The sequence below is a fragment of the Pleurodeles waltl genome, chromosome 5, assembly GCF_031143425.1.
Source record: "Pleurodeles waltl isolate 20211129_DDA chromosome 5, aPleWal1.hap1.20221129, whole genome shotgun sequence".
NCBI lineage: Eukaryota > Metazoa > Chordata > Amphibia > Caudata > Salamandridae > Pleurodeles > Pleurodeles waltl.
In genome coordinates this window covers 497284879-497300911 of record NC_090444.1, presented here as the reverse complement: position 1 = coordinate 497300911, position 16033 = coordinate 497284879, and positions in this window count along the sequence as shown.

The window sequence follows — 16033 nt, the reverse complement described above, 5'->3', positions numbered from 1 at the left end:
GCTCTCTCTGCTTTTAAAATTGCCAATGCAGGCTAGTGACTAATTTTAGCAATTCTTATTGGCACACTGGAACACCCTTAGAATTCCCTAGTATATGGTATGTAGGTACCCAGGGTATTGGGGTTCCAGGAGATCCCTATCGGCTGCAGCATTTCTTTTGCCACCCATAGGGAGCTCAGACAATTCTTACACAGGACTGTCACTGCAGCCTGAGTGAAATAACGTCCACGTTATTTCACAGACATTTTACACTGCACTTAAGTAACTTATAAGTCACCTATATGTCTAACCCTCACTTAGTGAAGGTTAGATGCAAAGTTACTTAGTGTGTGGGCACCCTGGCACTAGCCAAGGTGCCCCCACATTGTTCAGGGCAAATTCCCCGGACACTGTGAGTGCGGGGACACCATTACACGCATGCGCTACATACAGGTCGTAGGGGGATATGGAGCTTGGGCGCAAAAAAATGGGGCAAGTCAGGCTGAGGCAAATTTTTCACCTCAACCCGATTTGCGCCATTTTTTCCGACTCCCAACCCCCATAGAAATGACTCCTGTCTTAGCAAAGACAGGAGTCATGCCCCCTTGCCCAATGGCCATGCCCAGGGGACTTCTGTCCCCTGGGCATGGTCATTGGGCATAGTGGCATGTAGGGGGGCACAAATCAGGCCCCCTATGCCACAAAAAAAAATATATATATATATACTTACCAGAACTTACCTTAATGTCCCTGGGATGGGTCCCTCCAGCCTTGGGTGTCCTCCTGGGTTGGGCAAGGGTGACAGGGGGTGTCCCTGGGGGCATGGGAGGGCACCTCTGGGCTCCTTCCGAGCCCACAGGTCCCTTAACGCCTGCCTTGTCCAGGTGCTAAAAAACGGCGTAAAAGCGGTGTACGTCATTTTTTTTTACCCGCCCACTCCCGGGCGTGAATTTTGCCCGGGAGTGTAAATACGGCGCACATGCCTCGGAGTCAATTTTTTCGACGGGAACGCCTACCTTGCATATCATTAACGCACAGTAGGTGTCCACGCTAAAAAATGACGCAAACTCCATGGACTTTGGCGCTAGACGCGTCTAACGCCAAAGTATAAATATGGAGTTAGTTTTGCGTCGGAATTGCGTAAAAAAAAACGACGCAATTCCGGCGCAAACAGAGTATAAATATGCCCCTCAGAGTCTTCATCAGTGCCACAAAAATCCTCTGGGGTGGTGGGTCCAAATCTTCTTCTCACAATCAGAAAAAGCCTTGGTGTTATTTATGTAATTTAAAAGGCCATTGGGGAAGTGATGCCACTTGTCCAAAGAAAAACACCAAACTTCCCACCACCACAACCCTAACTGCAAATTCTAGTGCCCCTAGTAATAGCAGTGGTGGTGGGAAGTCTACTACAAATAGCCAATCCAAGGGTGTAGCTGGGCTCACTATTGGCAGTGTAGTTGGGGTTGGTCTTGTTAGGGAGACCACAGAGGCAGTTGTAGTCTCTGATGGTGGCATTGACTTTGCCACTTGGTTGCTTGTCCCCTTAATGTGGGTAAGTACAACCAACTACCCCTAATTAACGGTGTTAAGGTTGAGGCCTACAGGGACACAGGAGCCAGTGTAACTATGGTTATAGAGAAACTGGTCCACCCTGATCAACACCTACTTGGTCAGCAGTACCAAGTGACCGATGTTCATAATAACACACTTAGCCACCCCATGGCTGTTGTGAATCTCCACTTGGGGGGTTACTGGTCCAAAGAAAGTTATGGTAGCCACTGAATTACCTGTAGATTGCTTACTAGGCAATGATTTGGAGACATTAGCTTGGGCTGAAGTGGAGTTGGAGGCCCATGCAGCAATGCTGGGCATTCCTGGGCAGATTTTTGCTTTGGCAAGGGCTCAGGCCAAAGGACAGGGAAACTTGCATCCTGGAACAATGGACCAAGTGCTCCGAAAAGCTAGGGGTATCTATCCCTCTATCCCTCCCTCACTAGAAGATTCCCCTTTTGAGGAAGAGGAATCCTCTCCTTGTGCAGAACCTACACCAGATGAGCCCCCCTTAACCCTCCAGTAGCTTCAGACAATAGGTTTATCCTGGTGGTAGTGGACCATGCCACTAGGTACACTGAAGCGATCCCCTTAAGGACCACTACAGCTCTTGCAGTTGTAAAGAGTGGGCTTCCCTAAGGAAGTGGTGTCAGACAGAGGTAGTAACTTCATGTCTGCATACCTCAAAGCAATGTGGAAGGAGTGTGGGGGAACATACAAGTGCACTACTCCTTATCATCCACAAACAAATGGTCTGGTTGAGAGGTTTAATAAAACTCTCAGAGGTATGATAATGGGACTCCCTGAAAAACTCAGAAGGAGATGGGATGTCCTGTTAACTTGCCTTCTTTTTGCTTAAAGGGAGGTACCCCAAAAAGGAGTGGGCTTTAGCCCCTTAGAACTCCTCTTTGGGCACCCTGTGAGAGGACCCCTTGCACTTGTTAAAGATGGTTGGGAACTACCTTTAAAAGCTCCTAAACAAGACATTGTGGACTATGTACTTGGCCCAAGATCAAGAATGGCTGAGTACATGAAAAAGGGCAGTAAAATCCTTCAGGCCAGCCAGGAGCTGCAAAAGCAATGGCATGCCCAGAAGGCTGTCCTGACCCAGTACCACCCAGCACAGAAGGGGTGGGTTTTTGAGCCTGTCGCCCCAAGAGCACTCTAGGACAAACGGAGTGGGCCCCATCTAATTGCTGAGAAAAAGGGTGAGGTTACCTACTTGGTAGACCTGGGCACTGCCAGGAGTCCCCTTAGGGTGCTCCATGTCAATCGCCTAAAACCCTACTATGACAGGGCTGATCTCACCCTGCTCATGGCAACTGATGAGGGACAGGAATAAGAGAGTGACCCTCTCCCTGATCTCTTCTCCACCACTGAAGCTGATGGCTTAGTGGAGGGAGTAGTACTTGCAGATTGTCTTACTGCTGAGCAGAAAGATAACTGTGTAAATCTTTTTAGTCAGTTTTCCTAACTCTTCTTACTAATACCAGGTACCACTACTTGGTGTGAGCATACAATCAATACTGGAGACAGTTTGCCTGTCAAAAGTAAGATTTATAGGCAGCCTGACCATGTCAGGTACTGCATTAAACAAGAGGTTCAGAAAATGTTAGACTTGGGAGTGATTGAGCCTTCAGAAAGCCCATGGGCTAGCCCAGTGGTGCTTGTTCCTAAACCTCACAGTAAGGATGGTAAAAGAGAAATGAGGTTTTGTGTTGACAATAGACTGCTCAACCAAGTAACCAAGACAGATGCTCACCCTATACCCAGGGCAGATGAGCTCATTGATACACTGGCTTCTGCCAAGTATCTGAGCACTTTTGACTTAACTGCAGGGTATTGGCAGATTAAGTTATCAGAAGATGCATAACCTAAAACTGCATTCTCAACCATTGGAGGGCACTATCAATTCACTGTGATGCCCTTTGGTCTAAAGAATGCATCTGCCACTTTTCAAAGGTTGGTGAACACAGTCCTGCAAGGGTTGGAAGCTTTTAGTGCAGCATATCTAGATGATATAGCTGTCTTTAGCTCCACCCGGGATGACCACCTGGTCCACCTGTGGAAAGTTTTGGAGGACCTGCAAAAGGCAGGCCTCACTATCAAGGCCTCAAAGTGCCAGATAGGGCAGGGGAAAGTGGTTTATCTGGGCCACCTCTTAGGTGGGGAACAGATTGCACCACGGCTGGGGAAGATCCAGACCATTATGGCATGGGCACCCCCTACAACTCAAACCCAGGTGAGATCCATTTTAGGCCTCACAGGGTACTATAGGAGGTTTATTAAGAATAATGGCTCCATTGCAGCTCTTCTTAATGACCTCACTAGTAAGAAGATGCCTAAAAAGATATTGTTGACAGCTAGCTGTCAAAAAGCTTTTGATGAGCTCAAACAGGCATGTGCTCTGCACCTGTCCTAAAAAGCCCTTGCTACTCCAAAAAGTTCATAGTCCAGACTGATGCTTCTAAATTGGGGGTTAGGGCAGTGCTATCACAGCTTAATACTGAGGGCCAGGATCAACCTATTGCTTTCATCAGTAGGAGGTTGACCCCTAGAGAAAAGTGTTGGTCTGCCATACAGAGTGAGGCCTTTGCTGTGGTCTGGGCACTGAAAAAGTTGAGACCATACCTGTTTGGTACTCACTTTATTGTTCAGACAGACCACAAACCTCTACCTTGGCTAAAACAAATGAAAGTTGAAAACCCTAAATTGTTGAGGTGGTCCATCTCCCTACGGGGAATGGACTATACAGTGGAACATAGACCTGGGAGTACCCACTCCAATGCAGATGGACTCTCCAGATATTTCCACTTAGGCAATGAAGACTCATCTGGGCAAGTTTAGCCTTATTGTCCCTCGTTTGGGGGGGGGGGGGGTTGTGTAGGAAAGTACCATCTTGCCTGGCATGTTACCCCCATTTTTACTGTATGTATGTTTGTTTTTGCCTGTGTCACTGGGATCCTGCTAGCCAGGACCCCAGTGCTCATAAAGTATGCCCTGTATGTGTTCCCTGTGTGGTGCCTAACTGTATCACTGAGGCTCTGCTAACCAGAACCTCAGTGTTTATGCTCTCTCTGCTTTTAAAATTGTCACTGCAGGCTAGTGACTAATTTTACCAATTCTTATTGGCACACTGGAACACCCTTATAATTCCCTAGTATATGGTACGTAGGTACCCAGGGTGTTGGAGTTCCAGGAGATCCCTATGGGCTGCAGCATTTCTTTTGCCACCTCAATTCTTACACAGCCATTTTACAATGCACTTAAGTAACTTATAAGTCACCTATATGTCTAACCCTCACTTAGTGAAGGTTAGGTGCAAAGTTACTAAGTGTGTGGGCACCCTGGCACTAGCCAGGCTGCCCCCACATTGTTCATGGCAATTTCCCCGGACTTTGTGAGTGCAGGGACACCATTACATGCGTGTACTACATATAGGTCAATACCTATATGTAGCGCCACAATGGTAACTCCGAACAAGGCCATGTAACATATCAAGGATCATGGAATTGTCAACCCAATACCATTCTGGTATTGGGGGGACAATTTCATGCATCCCCGGGGCTCCAGCATGCACCCCGGGTACTGCCAAACTATCTCTCTGGGAGTTTCTCTGCAGCTACTGCTGCTGCCAACCCTCAGACAGATTTCTGCCCCCTGGGGCCTGAGTAGCCCAGTCCCAGGAAGGCAGAACAAAGGATTTCCTCTGAGAGAGGGTGTTACACCCTCTCCCTTTGGAAATAGGTGTTAAGGGCCTGAGAGGTGTAGCCTCTCCTGGCCTCTGAAAATGCCTTTAAGGGCACAGATGGTGCCCTCCTTGCATAAACCAGTCTACACCGGTTCAGGGATCCCCCAGACCCTGCTCTGGTGCAAAACTGGACAAAGGAAAGGGGAGTGACCACTCCTCTGACCAGCACCTCCCCAAGGGGAACAGGTGTACAGGAACCGGAAGAGTTATCATTCCATGAATGTACAGATGGTATGTTTGGCAGACCAGTACATCTACCAGGTAAATGCTATGTTCCCTGGCTCTGTGCATGACGCCTACATCCTGCGGAATAGCAGCATCCCTTATGTGATGGGTCAACTCCAGAGGCACCGGGTGTGGCTATTAGGGGACTCTGGTTACCCCAAACTGTCATAGCTACTGACCCCAGTGAGGAATCCCCAGACCAGGGCAGAGGAACGCTTCAATGAGGCCCATGGGCGGACTAGGAGGGTGATCGAATGCACCTTCGGCCTCCTGAAGGCCAGGTTCAGGTGCCTCCATATGACTGGTGGTTCCCTATTCTACTCACCAAAGAAGGTGTGCCAGATCATCGTGGCCTGCTGTATGCTTCACAACTTGGCTTTGCGACGCCAGGTGCCTTTTCTGCAGAAGGATGGTCCAGATGGCTGTGTTGTGGCAGCTGTGGAGCCTGTGGACAGTGTTGAGGAGGAAGCAGAGGAAGAAGACATTGACAACAGGGACTCAGTCATCCAGAAATATTTCCAGTAAAACACAGGTGACAAAACATTCCTGACTACTACAAGTACTTTAACACTTCTACCTCTGTCCTGTCTGTCGATTTCAACTGGTATATGGTCACTGAGTTGTACATTTCCCTTACGGTTTCACAGGTGTGGTTTCCAACGTGTGTCATCTGCTTAGATTCCTCATGGACTTGAGATGTGTGACATAGGTATGTTGACATTACATTTGAAAAAGCATTTTGTCACTGTCATTGCTAATACACAATTTCGAAATCACAGACTGACTCCAGATTGTTTTGTGCTTCAAGGGTGTTTATTGAAGGGCTCAATGTTGGAGGGGGTTGTAAAATGGTGAGGGGTGATGGTGGAGGAATGTCCATGGCAGAGTCCAGTCTATTAGTCTCACAGGTGCATTGCCCATATGGGCATAGGAAGTGGAGCTGGGGCAGTTCCAATATAGACAGGGTTACAAAGTGGGACAGTGGTTTGACAATCAGGGTGGTCTCATTTCTTGGCAGGGGTCTTGGCATCATGCTCTGTCTTGTTCCTGGATCTCAGGGACTGCTTGCGGGGTGGTTCTCCGTCTGCAGGGGGTGCTGGTGTGGTGGTCCTGTGGCAGTGCCTCCTGTCCACTAGCGCCGGAGGAGGTGGTGGGCAGTTCATCGTCCATGCTAGTGTCAGGGGCCCCTTGTAGTGCCACAGTGTCCCTCCTGGTGTTAAGTATTTCCTTCAGCACCCCTACGATGGTGCCCAGGGCGGAGCTGATGGTTCTGAGTTCCTCCCTGAACCCCAAATACTGTTCCTTCTGCATGCGTTGGGTCTCCTGAAACTTGGCCAGGACCGTTGCCATCGTCTCCTGGGAGTGGTGGTATGCTCCCATGATGGAGGAGAGGGCCTCGTGGAGAGTGGGTTCCCTAGGCCTGTCCGCCCCCTGTCGCACGGCAGCCCTCCCAGTTCCCCTGTGTTCCTGTGCCTCCGTCCCCTGGACCGTGTGCCCACTGCCCCCAGGTCCCTGTTGTTGTTGGGGTGGTGGGTTATCCTGGGTTCCCTGTAGTGGTGGACACACAGCTGATTGACGTGTCCTGGGGACGGAGGTATGGGTCCGCTGGGTGAGTGCTGTGCTGGTGTTACCAGAGGGTGGAAGGTCTGTGGTGGGCTGTGCCTGTGTGAGGGGAACCGACTGTCCCGAGGCCCACGATGGTCTGGCCTGGTCATCTGGATCCAGTTGGCCAGAGCTGCTGTCATCACTGTGGGCCTCTTCTATGGGTGGGGTGGAGATGTCTGGACCCTCCTGTCTGGTGACGTTGTGTAATGGTCCTGCAGGGGTGTAAAAGCATGATTATTGCATCTATTTGTACCATGGTTTGCAATGGGTGGGTGACCGTGTACCCCAGTGCTAGCATTCCTGTGTGGGGGCTTGTGTGATGATGGTTGAGGGGGGTGTTATGGGTATGTGCAGTGGGCATGCTTTAGTGATGGGTGTCCATGCTTTGTTGTGTCATGCAGGGCTTGGTGTTGGGATGTGTGGTTTGTGTTATTTGTACAATTGTGAGTAGTTGGAGTGATAGGGGAGGGGGTGAGGGTGGGGGTCTGTGATAGCATGCAGGTAGGGTGGGGGATATGATAGTTAAAGGTTTGACTTACCAGAGTCCATTCCTCCACCGACTCCTGCGAGTCCCTCAGGATGCAGAATCGCCAAGACCTGCTCCTCCCATGTTGTTAGTTGTGGGGGAGGAGGTGGGGGTCCGCCGCCAGTCCGCTGTACCGCCAGGTGGTGTCTTGAGACCACGGAACGCACCTTCCCCCGTAGGTCGTTCCACCTCTTCCTGATGTTGTCCCGATTTCTTGGGTGCTGCCCCACTGCGTTGACCCTGTCGACTATTCTTCGCCATAGCTCCATCTTCCTAGCTATGGAGGTGTGCTGCACCTGTGCTCCAAATAGCTGTGGCTCTACCCGGACAATTTCCTCCACCATGACCCTGAGCTCCTCCTCCGAGAACCTGGGGTGTCTTTGCTGTGCCATGGGGTGGTGTGGGTGATGTGTGGGGTGGTGTGTGTGGTGATATGTAGTGGTGTGTGGTGTTTTGTGCGTGGAAGTTGTGTGGGTGATGGTGTTGAGTGCCTGTGGCTGCTAGTTTGTGGATAGTGGTGTCTCTCTCTGGCCTTCTTTCGGAATTTTTGGACGTAGGGGTTTGTGGGTGATGTGGGTGTGTGTTTTATATTGTATTGAGTGTGTGGGAGTGGTGTGTGCATGTGTATCAGGTGTTTGTATTTGGAATTGTCCAATGTGGCTGTGTTTTGTAGAAGTGTGTGTATTTTGAGCGTGGCCGTGTGTACCGCCAATGGAATACCGTGGTTGAAAGAGCGCTGCACGGATTCGTGGGTCGTGATAGCATGGGCGTATTTCTGTTGGCGTGATGGTGGAGGTTTTGTTTTCGCCAGTTTATCACTGACCTTTGGTGTGGCGGACTTGTGTGGGTGTCTGAATTTTGTCTGATTTCGAGATGTGGGTCATAATAGCTGTGGCGGAATTCCGCTGCCGCGGCGGTGTGTTGGCGGTCTTCTGCACAGCGGTAAGCGGCTTTTACCGCCAATGTTGTAATGACCCCCTATGTGTGAGTGATCTGTATTTAGTTGTTAACCTGTTAAAACTTGTAGTGGTTTGGGCCCAGCTTCTGTATGCAAAGGGGACATATCTCCAAAAGTCCTTCACGCAGTGTGTCAGTCAGGTTATGCCTGTATTATGTACATGTGGGTGTATGTGTGTGTGATGTGCAAGGAATGCAGTGTAATATGGCATGTGGCATATATCTTGTTGTCTGTACATCTGCGTTCCTCTGTCCATGTGTGTTTAATGCAGTGTATGTATTGTTTGTCATACAGGTTTGGTGTGTTGTCTGTGTAATAATTGGTTTGGTGGTTTACCTATGAGTAGTCCATCACCATATTGCCCAACCTGGAACCACTTGTTGATGGTGGAGTAGTGAAATATCTAGGCATCATGGATGCTGCTGGGATATTTGGCTAGGATGTTTGTGAAGAGCCCACAGTGGTCCACAATGGCCTGAAGATTTATGGAATGGGTGTGTTTGTGGTTCCTGTAGAGGTGTTCATTGCAGCAGGTGGCACAATTTGGACATGGGTGCAGTATTTTGCACCCAGCACACAATGGAACCCAACAATTTGGTAGAAACCTTCCTTGGTCTCCTGCTGCAGTTGCTGGGTGTTGGGGAACCAGATGTGGTGGGGTGTGAGGTGGATGATTGTGTCCAGAACCTTTGGAAGGAAGGCCGAGAAGGATGACTGGGAGATACCATCCATTTGTGCCCCAGTTTTCCTGAATGATCCTGACATCTGCACATTGAGAACAGACAGGAGTATGGTCATGGGTGGAATAGTTGTTGGAGCTTCCACCCTTGCAGTGATGTCAAGCTCAATGTGGTGTAGCAGGTGTACAATGGACTCCCACCTCAGATGGTAGAGTCTGGTGACATCTTGCTCCCTGGGCGCAAGGATGCTGCTGTGGTGATGGTAGGACATGTTGTTGTCATTTTTGGCATGTGCCGAAGTTGAGTAATAACAGATCCATGTAGTCCAGGGGGTTGCCAATGCTCCGTCTGTGTGATTTCTTTATGTAGTAGTGTGTGGACCTCATTTTAACGCCTGGTCTAACCAAGTGTTACATTTTTTACGCTAATCACGCTCCCAAAAAATGACTTTAACTCTGAAATGTTGTCGTTAGATGGGTCTAGCAACAAAATATAAATATGGGGCTAGGTTTGCACCACTTGTGCGTAAGAAAAATGGCGCAAAGGTGGCACTAAGTTTTCTTAAATATGGGCCTAAATGCTTTACACAACTGTCACCTAAATTAAGCCTGACTGCTCATGAGCCAAGTTACCAAGGGTTGAGCAAGGGTTAAATTATTGAGACCTTGACTGGTCCATATATGCAATTGTGACCAGTAATTATGTGTAACATCACCACTCACCATTTAAGTGAGGCAATTAAAAATCCTATAAAATGACTTGGAGCAAAAAAAATATATAGTTTTCAATTTTGGACTCATTTTAATCACTTCATTTTTTGTTTTTTTGTTTTTTTAAACTTTTCTGATGTATTGGTCCCAAACTTTTGGTGTGACCAAAACTAGGTATACCATGGAGCTTGATTAGGCTAGCCCAGGGTTCTGCAAAATCGTTCCTGGAGAGCCGGGACCATGCCAGATTTTTAGCATATCCACATTTAGAAAAAAGATGTTTCAGAAATCTACATTTTCCTAAATGTGCATATGCAAAAAATCTGGCATGGACCCAGCTCTCCAGGACCGACTTTGCAGAACCCTGGGCTAGCCTATTCATACTCACTGTAGTTCAGCCAACGTGATTGTGTAATGCCCAGGGATTACAAGCCGCTACCAATAATAGAAAGGCAGAACTGGTTTAGTCCCTTGAAACCTGGGCAGGGTCCCAGCAAGACACCACAGAGGAAGCACCAGAGGTGGAAGAGGAGGGGGAGGATGACCCCTGTAGCCTCAGTTATTAGGAGACGAAACACCTGCCCACTAATACAGTACCTAGAGCTAATGGGATGAGGGGATCCACCACCGAAGATGTAATGCAGAAAGGTCCCTCAGGGAGAGAGAACTTGAGGCCCAGTTAACGTATGTAGCTTTAGAGGAGAGATAGTTAACCCTTGCCAGTAGGAAGTGGGCAAGGAAAAAAGGGAGAAGAAATGGTGTCAGCGAAAAACAGGTTAAAATGTCATGCAGTAGTAGGTTTGACCCAAAGCTGACCATGGGATTGTCCCTAAGTACCAAGAGGGTGGCAACATAGATAAATAGACAACAGCATTTGAGAAGGCAATTAGAATTAGAAAGGTTAACCCTCAATATTGAGATTCCCTTCTGTAGGAACTGATCCCAGTAGCTGGGAGGGGTAGGCTCCTGACCCTGGAGGAGGAAGAGGCAGAGTCTTACCCCCACATGAAACAGTGCCTGATGAGAAAATTTGGACTCACCCCGGAGCAGTACAGGATGAAGTTCAAGGGCACCCAGAAAGTTAGCACCCAATCCTGAGTGGAATTTGGTGATATCTCAGTGAAGGCACTAGAGGGATGCATATGGGGAAACAAGATAAGTATCTATGAGGGACTCTACAATCTGCTCATGAAGGAGCACATATTGAGTAATTGTACCTCAGACAAATTACACCAATATCTAGCTGATTCTAAGTTGTCTGGTCCTAGGGAACTGGGAAAGACAGCTGAGCGGGAGACTCCAAGAAGGGGGGTTTATGCCACTCAAACCTAAGGAGGGAGGTAGTAAGCCCATCAAAGAGTCTCTCTTAGTACCCAGGGACCCTAAAAAGGTATAGAGGAGATCCTGCCCCTACTCTGACAAGCAGAGGCAGAGGGACCGAAAAGTATAAAAACTATATTTGAAACAGTGCGTGTTTGGACTGTAATCAGTCAGGTCACTTCAGAGTTGACCCAGCCTATCCCAAGAATGTGGCTAGCAAACAAGCCAAGAATGGTTTCACCCTGATTGGGCTTTTCAGTCATGCTTGATTCCAGTGGCACAGTGAGCAAGGGACCCATGTCTGGGCATTACCTTGGCCATCTTGGCAAAAGTGTAGACTTGCATGTCACTACCTCATGAAACCAGGAGGTGGAGACAAATTTACAAGTGGAAGCACACTACTACTAGCTTTTCACATGTAGGCAGATGTTTTTTCAACCACAAGGGTGAAGAGCTATTTAAATATTTGGAAAAGAAAAAAGTTCAATACACTTTAGAGAAACAGTAGTACAGGGACTTTATTGTGAAATTGTAATCTTAAATATATTTGTACATGTTTTAAACAAACAAACATGAAATATAATGTTACAGCTTTATTGTCTTCAAAGGTTATTTAAAATTAAACCATTTAAAATTTATATTTAATGTAAAATTAATTGTACAAGAAATGTCCTACCTACACAAAAATGTTTATTTGTATGTAATATGTGCTATAGACTACATAACGTTATGAATGGAATTTAAATGCATTTATTTTTCTACAAAATATCAAAATTATAAAAGTTTTTTTTAAATATTTTAAATACTTTAGTTAATGTATATTAAAATTGTGTAAAAAAATATATATATATATATATATTTATATATATATATATGTGCATATATACATATATATATATATATATATATATATATTTATTTTGAACTTTAATACCAATAAATAGATATATTTAAAATGTGATAATTACTTTTAACATTCTTTCAAATGGGGTTCAATTTTAAGTCCCTGCCTCCATCGTTTTCTAAGAAAGGATGTTGTAGTTCCAGTAGAACTGAGCTAACTCCAGGTCTGAGCTGGGGCATACGTGTGACTGTTTTGGTACCATTTGGGATGTAGAGAATTTAGTTTGTCAACAGCAATGAGCTTATTCTTTATGGGTGGGTGTCTGTCCCTCCCTAAATCACTTCTTAACCCTTCCTAAAGCCCTCCTTCCTCTTCCCAAAATCTCTCCAATTTAGTAGTAAGTATTCTCCATTTTTCAGACACTCCTCTCTGTCTCTCCCGCATGTGCTACTATTACATAGGCTTACATATACAGAGATCTCCATCTCTAGGTGTGTGAAAAAAAAATAATGTTCAAGAAGTACTATTATAGTACCATTAAATGTACTACAAGATGCAGTTGGTGAATAAGCCCCTGTTGGAAAGTGGATTATTGGTAACGGCAGCAATAGGACACGAAAACCCACTAGGTCCAGTCAGGGTCTCAATCAATTAATCTCAACACTTAGTAGCTTGGCAATGAGCATGTAGGGCTTAATTTAGGAGACATGTGTAAAGTATTTAAATAAGTGAAACACAAAACACAATAAAAATCCCCCAAAATTATAAAAATATATCATATTCTTATCTTTAAAATGACACTAAGGCCCATATTTATACTCCGTTTGCGCCGAATTTGCGTCGTTTTTTTCGACGCAAATTCGGCGCAAAACTAACGCCATATTTATACTTTGGCGTTAGACACGTCTAGCGCCAAAGTATTGGCAAATAGCCTCATTTTTTTGCGTGAACGCCTTCCTTGCGTTAATGAGATGCAAGGAAGGCGTTCCCGTCTAAAAAAATGACGGCGACGCAAATGCGTCGTATTTATACTCCCGGGCAAAAATCACGCCCGGGAGTTGGCGGGTCAAAAAACCCCGCATTTGCGCCACTATTTAACGCCTGGGTCAGGGTAGGCGTTAAGGGGCCTGTGGGCTCAAAAGGAGCCCACAGGTGCCCTCCCCTGCCCCCAGGGACCCCCCCTGCCACCCCTGCCCACCCCAGGAGGACACCCAAGGATGGAGGGACCCACCCCAGGGACATTCAGGTAAGTTCAGGTAAGTATAATTTTTTATATTTTTTAAATGTTTTTGGGTGGCATAGGGGGGCCTTATTTGTGCCCCCCTACATGCCACTATGCCCAATGACCATGCCCAGGGGACACAAGTCCCCTGGGCATGGCCATTGGGCAAGGGGGCATGACTCCTGTCTTTACTAAGACAGGAGTCATGAAATGGCGTCTGGGCGTCGTAAAAAAATGGCGCAAATCGGGTTTAGGCGATTTTTTTGCCTCAACCTGACTTGCCCCATTTTAAGACGCCCTAACGTCATTTTTGCCCAACGCCGGCGCTGTCTGGTCTACGTGGTTTTTTTCCACGCACACCAGGCAGCGCCGGTCTGCTTGCGCCGGCTAACGCCATTCAATAAATACGGCGCCCGCATGGCGCTTCAGAATGACGTTAGCCGGCGCCAAAATTTTTGACGCTAAACTGCGTTAGCGCAGTTTAGCGTCAAAAAGTATAAATACGGGCCTGAGATGGCAAAAATATAATAAAGGGAACTGGAAATATGAATTTTTAAATAATAAGGCCCTCATTTCAACATTGGCGGTATCGACCGCCTACCACCACGGCCGTGGCTACCAGCAGTCTACCAGTATCATGACTGCCAACGGTATTTCACCAGAATGCTGGCAGAACCCGGCCGACGGTCATGGCGGCGGACGCGGTAAGGCGGCGCTGCTGACAGCAGCACCGCCACACCAGCACAACACTGCCGACAGTATCAGGAGCAAGGATACGGCCTGGCAGTGTTTTTCTGGCAGACACTGCTGCTGACAGCAGCGCCGTGGACCGTCTCTAGCCAGATGACCACCTGCAAGCAGCTAAGTCGGGTTCTCCGACCGGAGAGGGGGTGGGGGGTGTTGTGTGTATGTGGGGGTGTGTGTGTGTGTGTGTGTGTATGTAGTGGTATGCGTGCATGCGGCTGTGAGTCACGTAGGATGCATGCGTGAATGAGTGATTATGAGTGTTGTGTGTTTTGAATGTATGTGTGTGACAAGGTATGTTGGTGTGTGTTGCGGTGTGTGGGTATGTTTGTGTGCATGCATGGGTGGTGGAGGGTATGCATGTGTGCATGTGTGTATATGGGTTCGCATGTGGGTGTGTATATGAGCGGGGGACAGGAGCGGGAGGGGGAGGGTGGGAGAGGACTCTCGGGAGGGGGAGGGGGTTGGGGGAGACCCCTCTCAGTACCAGGGAAGGAATTCCCTGGCACTGATAGTGCCTACCACCATGGTTTTGGTGGTGGTATGTTTGGCATGAAAACCATGGCGGTAGGCCGGGTCGTAATCACGAGGGTGGGATTGTGGCGGCCGCCCGGCTAGAGACCGAAGTCTCCAGCCCAGCGGCCGTTACCACCCTGGTGGTCGGTGTGTTAAAGTGGCGGTTTTGGATGGCGGTAACGGCATTGGTCCAAATCCCTTTTTTTTTTTACCGCCGGCCTGTTGGCAGTATTACTGCCGTTTTAACACCGACCGCCAGGGTTGTAATGAGGGCCAAAATATTTTCTATCTCATAGGAATCAAAAGCGACATGGGCAAAGTCAAAATTTTAGGTTGACCATGAAGGAGCCCTATTCGGCTACAGTGAGGGGAGGCTTCAGTTAAAGTTTTACCTTCAGACTTAGGCCCTCATTATGACATTGGTGGTAAGTGTCGCTTACCGCCATGCTGACTGCCGCCAACATACCGCGACTGCGGCGGTATACCGCTACGCGTATTATGACCCACACATAGAAATCCGCCACCATAGAGACACACACACAAGTCTGCCACACCAAAGGTCAGTGATAAACTGGCGGTACCAAAACCCACACTGTTACACCATCAGAAATACGCCCACAGCATTATGACCCACGAATCACTGCAGCTGACATTCAACGGCGGTAAACCATTGGCCTTACATACCACTGTGCTCAAAAGACACACACACATACAAAACAACACCACATTGGACAATTCAAACTACACACACCTGACACACATACACACACCACACCCACACACGGACAACACTGTAAAACACACACCCACATTACCCACAACCCTTTACCACTACAAACAAGTTACAACAGAGAGAGAGACACACCAGGAGCACCCACAGAATCAGAGCCACAGAACACAATCACCCACACACCATCCATGCACCTCACAGCACACACCCCAAAACATCACCCTACACACACTCACACACACTACTCACACTACACCCATGGCACCACAAAGACACCCCAGGTTCTCAGAGGAGGAGCTAAGGTTCATGGTGGAGGAAATCATCCAGGTAAAGACACAGCTATTCGGATCACAGGTGCAGCAGACGTCCATTGCTAGGAAGATAGAGCTATGGCGGAGAGTGATGGACAGGGTCAATGCTGTGGGACAGCACCCAAGAACAAGGGATGAGGGAACAAGGGAAGAGGTGGAATGACCTTCGGGGGAAGGTGCGTAACGTGGTAGCAAGACACCAGATAGCTGTACAGAGGACTGGCAGTGGACCCCCACTTCATCCCCGCAAGTAACAACATTAGAGGAGCAAGTCTTGGCAATCATGCATCCTGAGGGCCTGGCAGGAGTAGCAGAAGGACTGTACTCTGGTAAGTCAAATCTTTACTATTTTCACCCCCCT